The sequence below is a fragment of the Lonchura striata genome, chromosome 18 (assembly GCF_050655825.1).
Source record: "Lonchura striata isolate lonStrDom1 chromosome 18, ASM5065582v1, whole genome shotgun sequence".
NCBI classification, from domain to species: domain Eukaryota; kingdom Metazoa; phylum Chordata; class Aves; order Passeriformes; family Estrildidae; genus Lonchura; species Lonchura striata.
Genome location: NC_140720.1, coordinates 14,377,558 through 14,387,779, shown reverse-complemented (window position 1 = coordinate 14,387,779; position 10,222 = coordinate 14,377,558). Strand labels below are relative to the sequence as shown.

Genomic DNA, 10,222 nt, shown 5'->3' with positions numbered 1-10,222 from the left:
AGGGAGAGGCAGAATCAGCTTGGAGGGGTCGGGATGGGCACTGCCCTCTGCCCTGGAGCATGCCAGCCCGGCTGGGTGCTGTGAGTGCCTCATCCTCTGGGAAAACCCAAAATAACCCTTCACCTGTGGGGCAAAGCAAAGGGAAGCAAAGGATCTGGCGGGCTCAGAGGATTTTAGGAGGGTGTTCAATAGGGGTGGGTGATTTTAGGGGGAGGCTGAAGAGGTGGTGTGGGAAGGGGTGGGTGATTTTAGGGGATGTTAAACAGCTGGTGTGGAAGGGGTGGGTGATTTTAGGGGATGTTAAACAGCTGGTGTGGAAGGGGTGGGTGATTTTAGGGGATGTTAAACAGCTGGTGTGGAAGGGGTGGGTGATTTTAGGGGATGTTAAACAGCTGGTGTGGAAGGGGTGGGTGATTTTAGGGGATGTTAAACAGCTGGTGTGGGTGATTTTAGGGGGAGGTTAAATGGCCAGTGCATTCTTGCTGGTGACAGGATTTTGGGGACGGTGCAGAGCTCAGGCTGGGGGCACAGCTGACCCCACAGCTGACCCCACAGCTCACTCCATGCCACAGGGTGCTCCCCAAGGCCCTGATTTCTTTCCCCTGCTGTTTCCACACCCCATTTATTGCCTGGCACTGAGCAGCTGCCTGCTCGGATGAGGGATGCTCCCTGCTCAGTGCCAGGGATGGGGAGCTGGCACTCCTGAACCTTCTCTGGACATGTGGGGGAGACCTCTAAACCAAGGCCTGGGGGTGGCAGGTCGCACGGGGTGTCCCCAGGAGCTGCAGGAAGGGGTGCAGAGGGATGTCCATGTGCAAGGAGCCTCCCTGCCTCCCCATTCCCAGTCTCCACTGACATCTAGTGGCACTGAGGGCGCTCCGAGCTGAAGCCACAAGGAGGGCTCAGCCTTTCCTTCCTCATCCTGCCTGGGATGACATCCCCGGGGACAGCCAGCCCTGGCACACACCTGGGGGACAAACAGCATCCCTGCCATCACCTGGGCTCTGCAGATGGGGACATGGAATAGGGAGGGGTGCATGGCTTTGAGCCCTCTACCAGCCTGATTCCATCCTCTTCTAAGATTAGGGGGTAATGATGGGAGGAGAAGCTTCAAAATGATGGGAGAATCCTCAAACTCCCTCGTGTGAGGGGTGTTTGCTAATCTGAGGCGTTCAGTTTAAATATTCCAGGTTGAAAAGGCTTTTCAAATTTATGGTCCAGGACGGAAATGCTTGGCAACAGAGCAAACCCTTCTGGCTGCAGTTCTGCCATGCTGCTTGTGACAGAGGAATAATGCAGTGGTTGACTCTCACAATTAAAAGGAAAGTATCATGTATATATCTTAAGAGAAGTTTTACAGGTTTATAGTTGTGTTTTACCCCCATTTTGTTGTTATCATGGGGGTGAGCTGGGTTTGGGACATTTGGGAGGGTTGGCTTGTCACCATGGCAGCCCTGACCTCCAGTCAAGGTGTAAGGAAGTGATCTCCACCACTGGGCAGAGAAGGAGGAGTCGATGGACAGAACTTTGGGAGGGGCTAAAGGGTTAAAAGGTGAAATATTCATTGTGTGGGTGAGCACATGGTGGGAAAACCCTCTGCTGTAATATTTTCTCTATTCAATCTTCTGTTGTATTTCTGATAAAGTTTAATAAACCATTAAATTTTCGGAAGTGAGTAGCATTTCCCACATGCCCTTTGCCCAGCTCTTGGCAGTGGGAGCAGGTCCAGGCCAGGTTTGAAATGTGCTGCCTGAGGCACCAGTCATGAGGGTGTCTCACATCTTCCCCATGTAAAAGAATGAATATTTGGCAGGATGGGTGAGCTTTGATCTGTTGGAATTGAGATAAAAGCTGTAAAATAGGAAGGGGGGGTAAAAAAACCCATAAAGAAGAGGTAGCAGAAGGGACCTGTAAGAGTGGGGATGTTGAGGGCAGAGGGGCTCCACAGAGGGGGGTTTCTCTCGATGGAGGTGGGTGACACATCCCCTGGTCTTGTCACCCCACCAAGGACAGGGAATGCACCTGCAAACCCAGTTTGTAAAACCTGAGCTGGTGCAGCCACCAGGGCAACCCACCCTCAGCACCCACAAGGGTGGAAAGGCTGGGGCTGGCCCTTGCTGCCTCATTTTACCAGCTCCTCCTCCAAAAAAAAAAAAACAATTTGATTAACTCTGTTGCAGTGCAAACAGAATTTTATGCTTTGTGTAATCTTCACCTTTCTGAATTTCCCTCCCAAAGTGCCAGGGAGCCCAGCACAGCCTCCCCACTGTGAGAATCACACAGGAGCACATTATTTGATAGAGATCTCCCTGGTTTCTTTTCTTCCCACCGAGCATCCTTATCTCTGCCTGTGTTGTGTGTGCTCAGAGGGAAGCAATTTCTTCCCATTCATCTGCTGGAGGTTGGGTGGATTTGCTGCCCTTGGAAGACCATCAGAGCACAATGGTCCAGCCATCCCTTTTCTGCAGAACCAGGAGAGGAATTTGTAGCTCAAGAGCTCCTGTTGGACAATGCCCTTTTCCTGACCCAGAGATGGCGTAACTGAGAGGTGTTTTAAAAACTTTTATTCTATTTTCAGTCTTATTTGAAGGGTGAGAAAATACAGATGATAGATGTATAATTCACACCATCACAATCAGAAGCCAACTATTTCCTAATTACAGTACACTGTGTTTCTTGGCCACACCATGCTGTTTTTGCCACACCATGCTGTAAATACCTTAAAGCCAATAATCTAAAATTACCCTTCATGGGTTCTGCTATAATGCATTTTTCATAGTTCTATTTCTCCAAAGTACCCAGTCTTATGTGCAAGGCCATCCTTTTAAACTTGTTTCTAGCTCCATTTCTCTCTCAGCCATGTCTGTCCTGTTCCATGGCATTTCTAAGTCAGCATTTCTTATCTCCAGGTTTGCATACAGATGCACACACTGTGTGAGCCTTCTGTCAGGCCCTGACAACTCTCTACAAATCCATTTCCAGCCATCCCTTTTCTGCAGAACCAGGAGAGGAATTTGCAGCTCAGGAGCTCCGTTCCAAGGGGAACCTGACAGGATTATAAAGGAAAGGTGGAACTCTTGGAGAGCTGCACTCCCATCCCCGCCCAGGACTCCTGATCTACAGAGGTACCTAATCTGATTTGTTGGTTTTCAAGTAAATTAACTCCTGGGCAGGTCTGTAGCTGAGTGGCTCTGTTAAATTATTCCTGCCCCGGGAGGAAATGGTTTGCCAAGGAGGCAGGAGCAGCTGGCAGGCACTGATCCCCCTTCGTCCTGTGGCTCGAGGTGTGCAAAGCTCAAAGCTAAATGCTTTTTTAATGGCATAACATAGCCGTGGTATTTATTTGAGGATCATGCTTTGCATGCAGGATGAGCTTTTTTTCCTGTTTCCTGATTGTTTTTTTTTTTCTCTCTTGCCGCTGCAAAGAAGAAAATAAAAGCCTGTAATCTCCAGCCAGCAGACACCAAGCAGATAAACTTCAGGTGCCTCCCAAGGCTCCTGGAGGAGTTTGTGCTCCCTCCTTATCTCCACCTCCAGGTGGATTATCCCGGGGGTTAGCACAGCTCCTGGGGCAGCACAGGGGCTGCTGTCCCATCCCTGCTCCAGGCTGGGCTCCAGGGTGGGCTGCAATCCCAAACCATGCAGGCAGCAGCATTTTTCCTGATGATAACTGTCAAAAATGGCTTAGAAATGGTTGTAAAATAGCTGATAATTGTTAAGCATGTGCTGTTAGTTTGGTTATGGTAAAAGGGGTTGAAAGGGTAGTTATAAGAAATACGAGTACAGTATTACACCTAAAATGTGCCATGCTCTAAACAAAACGAACCAGCCTGGACAGAACTGGGCCAATCAAGGGGCTAAAACCTTCACGTAAATGAAGGATCCCAACAGACACCAATCCAAAGGAACAAAAATCAGGATAAAAAGGAGCATCTGACCCCGTGAATCCATGCTGCTCCTCCTGGAACATCGGGGCCATCGCTGCTCAGCAGCCCCAGCGCCGGCGCTGCAGCATCCGCGCCGGGAACGCTCCTGCTCCAACCACGGCCCTGCTTTAGGCCTTTCCTTTATAATAAATCCTAAAATCGTTTTTAGTGCCAAGAATGGGTCCTGCTTTTAACAATAACCTTTGTCCCAGCTCAGCCACCGTGTGCAGACACTGCCAGTGACAACACAGAGCGCGGCCCCTAAACCCATCCTGGCAGGAGCATCCCTGGAAGGGATGATGAGCATGAAGAAACCAATTTTCCCCATCTCCTCAGGTATTGTAGCTTTCAGTGCTAATTACTGTCTGTTCTAATTCATCCATAACTGATACGGTCTTCAAAGCTTAAATGTCTTACTCTAATAATAGTTTCCAGTTTTTTATTCCTTTTTTTCCCTTGGAACTCCTGCAAGGGAGCCTCTGGGACTCCACAGCTCGTGCTTGTTGTTTGCTTTTAATCAGTTTGCTTTTCTTCCCAAAAACAAAGACAAATAACGCTGCCATGGTCTCTCCTTGAAAATTTCTCTACTTTGAGGAGAAGAGAGAGGAAAAGTGTGACTTGTTATAGGCTGAGTTTCCTGGTGTCTTTCCATGTTTTTATCTGGCAGGCTGCAAGAAAAACAACTCTCTTAATTTAGCTAGGAAATTGAAGGGCACACGTATAATTTGGGAGCAATCCAGCCTGTGGGACCGTGGTGAGCAAGTGTGGTTGTCTTGTTTTGAACAGACAGGTGTCAGCTAAGGAAGGCAGGAGCCTTCCTTGAAATGGAAAATGCAAACCCCCTCCCTCTGAATTATAATTTTGAAATTTAAGGGGCTCTCAGGCAAAGATATGGGAATAGGAATAACAGTTCTTTACTAGGGAAATTAAAAATACAAATGCAATAGAACCAAAAAGAAAACAAACCACTGACAGAGTCAGAACATGCCCTGTCCCCTGTGGGTCAGGGAGGTGGCTCAGCCCCATCCCAGGGGGGGCTCAGCCCTCCTGCAGTGCCAGCTGTGCTTCTGCTGGAGCAGGATCTGCACAAGGGGGGAGTTTTCCTCTGGAGCTCCAGGGCTGGGGGAGATGGGCCTGGGCTCCTCTGGGAATGCAGGGGGAAGGAAGCTGCTCCTCTGGGAATGCAGGGGGAGAAAGCTGCTCCTCTGGGAATGCAGGGGAAGAAAGCTGCTCCTCTGGGAATGCAGGGGAAGAAAGCTGCTCCTCTGGGAATGCAGGGGGAAGGAAGCTGCTCCTCTGGGAATGCAGGGGGAAGGAAGCTGCTCCTCTGGGAATGCAGGGGGAAGGAAGCTGCTCCTCTGGGAATGCAGGGGGAAGGAAGCTGCTCCTCTGGGAATGCAGGGGGAAGGAAGCTGCTCCTCTGGGAATGCAGGGGGAAGGAAGCTGCCCCTCTGGGAATGCAGGGGGCAAAGGCTGCTGTGCTGTGCCCAGGTCAGATTGGATCCAGGTAGGAATGTTTGGCTCCTCCCCTGGGCAGAGCATCTCCCCATGGATGATGGAATTTTCTCAGCCATGCAGGGACACTCAGTGGCCATGAACAGCAGAGATCTCCTGGAGGGAGGGTTGGGTGTGGAGGAGATAAAGCAAACTGCCCAGTGAACAGCAGAAAACTGCCCCAGCACTGACAGATGGCAATAGAATACACACCCAGCTACACCTCTCAACCTGAGACAGTTTTGGAAATGGGGATCAGCAGGCCAAGGAACCTGGTCCTTGTGGCAGAACTGTCATGGCAAGAGTGGCACTGGTGCTGCTGTGAGGAGCTCTGCTCGCTGGTGCAGTGAAACACCTCTGTAGGTGCTGGGAGGTTGGGTTCTGCTGCTCCCTGTGGGTTCAGCTGGTGCTTGGAGAACGTACCCATGGGTGCTGCTCCTCCTGGCAGCATCTGAGGTCGAGTGGAGTGCCCTGGGATGATTCCAGAGGATGGATTTGTTGGCCAAAAGCACAAAGCCTGTGCCAGACCTGAGGACAGTGCTGTGCCGTGCCTGCTCTGCAGACAGGAATAGGGAGTGGCTGCTGAGTGCACCCCTGCCACCCCCAGACAGCTCCTGGGGCACAGCCCCCGGCCCCTCCACGGCTCTGGGGACAAAACCTCCTCATGCTGCAGCCAGCTGGGCTCCAGGAGGATGAGGTGCTCATGTGGCCATGGACAAAAGGTGATGGAGCGAGATGCTGGAGGTCCAGGCAGGGCTCAGAAACCAGAGCACAGCCCCAGCGCCTGTTCAGGCCAGCCCACACAACCCACACCAGGCGGGCATTTACAGGGCCCCTTCTCCCTCCTCCTTCCAAAGGATCCAAGCAGAACATTTTGGGTCATTTTTCTGCTTTTCTCATCTTTGCTCCCTGCTGGAGCTGATTTATCCCTCTGGCTCACAGAGCTCCATCCAAGAGGGACATGTTTTGCCTTTGTAGTACATGAGATTGCTATAAATTATTGGCTGCTTTGTGTCAGCCAGAGCCCGACACAGCCCATAAAACTTTCTGGCCATGATATTGCTCTTGAACCTGGCACCAGGCTGCTGATGGTGAGCTGGCACAGCCCCAAAGGAAGGGGTTTTGGAGCTCCAGGCATGAGTTGTTCTCCAGTGTGACACCCTCAATCTAAAGCCACCCATGGGGTTTATGAGCTCCCCATGGAGGGGGCAGAGCCCTGGAACAGCTGCCCAGGGAGATTGTGGAGTCTCCAACTCTGGGGACATTCCAAACCCCCCCAGATGTGTTTCCATGTCCCCTGCTCCAGGTGACCCTGCCTTGGCAGCAGAGTTGATCTCCAGAGGGCCCTGACTATTCTGGAATTCTGATTCTGTACCACCCCTGGCCACCCCTCCACTGTGGACAAGTGGGCAAAGAATTCAACAGTGTGTGTTTCCAAGGCTTGCAGGTATAGTAGTAGTAGTAGTAATAGTAGTAGTAATAATAATAATAATAATAATAATTCAATAATATAGTAATAATAATTATTATAAATAATATATAATTATATTATATTATATTATAATATTGTGTTATTTTATTTTATTTTATTTTATTTTAATTGTAATTATTTACCAAGCACAGAACCAGTGAGGTTAAAACTCAGCTGTCTCAAGGCCTGATTGCTGCCTGTTCACTTTATTAGCCATAAGTGATGTGTGCAGGAGGGCAGTGGGAAGCAAAGGGGGCCCTGGAGGACCACAAAAACTGGACTTTTAATTTAAAACTGCCCTTTCCTGTTGGAGTGTCTCTCCTCCCAGTCCATCTTTTATTCCTGCTATGCAGCAGTGATCAGCAGGTAGCAAGGGAGAGAGGAAACTGATGGTCTTGCAGCGCTGTCTGGCCAGTTCCTGTGCTGTAAATTATAGATATATATGGTATAAAGGAGTGCTGGGATATTAATTTCTGTTGTTGAAAATCACAGACCCTCTACTTTAATTTACTGCTAAATAATAAATGACTTTGTGAGATACTCGGCAAAGATAAAGACACCTCGGTAAATCAAAGAGCTCATAAGCACTTCGGGCTCAGTCTGTCTTGCATGTGTACTTAAGTGGTTTATATTGTTCTCAGAAAGCAGAAATAAGCAGGCGTTTAACTGATGCTATCTGCCAAAATAAAGGATGAACCCGTGAATCAAACGGTTTCCTGCAAATCCTCATTTGCATTTGAAGAGTGGGATGAGGAGCCCTGCAGGAGTGCTGTAGGGATCTGGAAATATTTAGGTACAAGGCTCATATGTGTCCCACAGGAGCCATGGGATGCAGCCAGGGAGAGCAGCAGGTGGGTTGGTACAGGATTTCTATGGGGTTTACCCCCAGCTCAGCAGGAGGAGCTGAGTGCAGGGTAAGTCTGGAAGATGCTGGGCTTTGAAGCCATCTCTCCTCACCTTGCACCTGAGAAAACACCATTTTGGAAAATCCACGTTTCCCATTCTCGTGGCACTTGACACGGTGCAGAGCAAGGTGAGACAACTGCAGAGCCCGATCTGCAACGTGGATCTGCCACGGAGAGCCAGATCCCTGCCTGGTTCTGCCTCAGTTTCCCTCTTGGCATGCAGAGGAAGCCCTCTGTGGGTCTCACATTCAGTCAAAGAGAGAAACGGAGAGTTTCTAGCCAGACAGAGGCATGGGAAAGAGCTGGAGAAGAATGTAAATAATTCTTTATCTCTCTTGTTTTTCACATTGTTTATAGTTAAGTTCTATCACTGTGCATCAAGCACTCTGCACCAATGCTGTGGCTTGTTTTCACTTCAGGATCAATGGAGTTGGTCTTCACAAAGCTCTGTATAAAAGAGCAGTGTATTTTGAATAAATGGGAATTTTACTCTCAGGAATTGGTCCTCATGAAGCTCTGTATAAAAGAGAGGTGTATTTTGAACAAATTTGAATTTTACTCTCAGCAGCTTCTGGTCAGAGTCTTCTCATTCCCGTCCTGCCTCGACAGCGACAGGCCTCCACCTCCCCAGGTGCCATCCAGCTCTGCCTCCTGGCCCAACACTTTTTTCTCCTGCGTGGGCTCACTTGTGCCAGGCAGCAGAGACAGAGCCACTGAACTTGCACCTGCAGGGAAGGCAGGAGCTCTGGGGTGGCTGTAAGGATTTTGGATGCTGGGCTCTGCAGCCCAGCCCCACGGATCCAGGAAGGCAGCAGCCGCAGAGTGCCAGGCTCCAGCTCTCTGCAAAGGCAAGTTCGAGTCAGAAAGATGCAGTCAGAGTCTGAACTGAAAATAAGATATGGATGTGGCCGATTTTGACATTTATAGCTCATGTTTATTATGCAAATTGGCCACACTCTATAGGAATGCAGCAGAAGGAGATTGCAAAGGGCACCGACTCATCCTTGACGTCTGTGTTGGAAGCATCTCTGGCGCATCTGTGGCCCTGTTAAGCAGATTTTTGGGGTGGTGGGGAGACAGCCAGGGCTGTGGGGGCTCTGTGAGCAGTGCCAGTGCCTGGCTGGGGCTGTGGGATCTTTAGGGATGTGGGTTTGGTGGAACAAGAGGGTGTCAGAGCAAACCATCTCAGAGCTGATGCCCAGGATACGATTCAGAGGCATTTCTTTGGATAATTTCAGCAGATAATTTCAGCCAGAGCTCTGGCTGTGCCTTAGCCTGGCTCTGAAGGGTCCAGGAAGCTCCCAAGTGTTTTGGAATGTTTTAGAGTGTGGCTGCCTGAGCACAGACTAAAAGAGATTGCTGTGGCCCTTTGTGGAGTCACCTCTGTGTTGTTATTAGACACAAAATGAGTATACAGAAGTTTGGCAAGTTAAAAGTGGAAAAGACCCAATTTTATTTCTGACATCACAAAATATAGAATTTTAAAAATGACAGTGGATTGGAGGATGAAATTGCCACCTCTCCAACCACACTGGTTAAACTAACAGTTTAATTCTCTTCTCCAGTATCAATTCTCTCCTCCCACAAAGAAGAATGTAAAACAATCATTATTTACATGAACAGTGTGTGAGCACTCTAGTACATATGCAATACATGGCACAACTTTTTCATGCACATTCAACCCTTGGCCCTGCCTGTCCTTGCCCCTCGTGGTTTGCCACCACAGTCCCTGGTGGTCTCTGAGGCTGAAGATTTTGGTCTTCCTCATGACTGAACTTTTGAACTTTTCCCCTTTGAGAACCTGACCGTCTGTCAGTCTTGATGGGCTTGGAGAAGAGAAGCTTCTTTGTCTGGGTTCTTTGCATCCTCGGACTCCTCCAGTATTGTTCTTTATGCAAGAAGCTTCAGAAATTTGCACTTTCCTCTGCCCTTTGTACCATGGCAGAGGTTTCTTAAGTAAAAGGTCAAAATTCAACACATAATTCTACAAGCTAAAATTTAAATGCTTAATTCATTTTGTTAACTCAAGTGAACTCCAAAAATCTCTATCTCACCCAGACCCACGTGCTGTTCAGGTTTCCCTACACTGTTCAAAGGCAGGGCAGCTCCAATGTGCCCAGAGCTGCTCGGGTGTGATGTGGCACCGTGGGCAAGAGCCAAACCCCACGTCTGACAGTGAAAGCGTTCTGCTGGAGCACAGGAAAGCGAATTACTGTGGAGTTAACAAGAAAATCCATCATTGGTGGGAAGAGGAGGAGGGAACTGGTTGAAGGATCCACGTACAGGACTGCGACAGCGATCAAACAACAGCCCTTTAAATGTCAAGGGGGGTGAGCGTGGTTTAATAGCAAGCAAAACGCTGCCAAGCTGGGTGATGAGGAACAAAGCAGAGGGATGGAGACATCCACCCATTATCTGCTCCCTGG

At 49.2% G+C, this 10,222-nt stretch overlaps 1 long non-coding RNA gene across 1 annotated transcript; it reads left to right on the top strand.

The window, feature by feature from the left end:
* The first annotated feature begins 839 nt into the window (after positions 1-839).
* On the top strand, positions 840-8,501 carry LOC146765844 (uncharacterized). Its single transcript, XR_014949386.1, has 3 exons — positions 840-3,125; positions 4,139-4,262; positions 6,727-8,501. It is a non-coding gene; the product is annotated as an uncharacterized LOC146765844 (long non-coding RNA).
* The last annotated feature ends 1,721 nt before the right edge of the window (positions 8,502-10,222 follow it).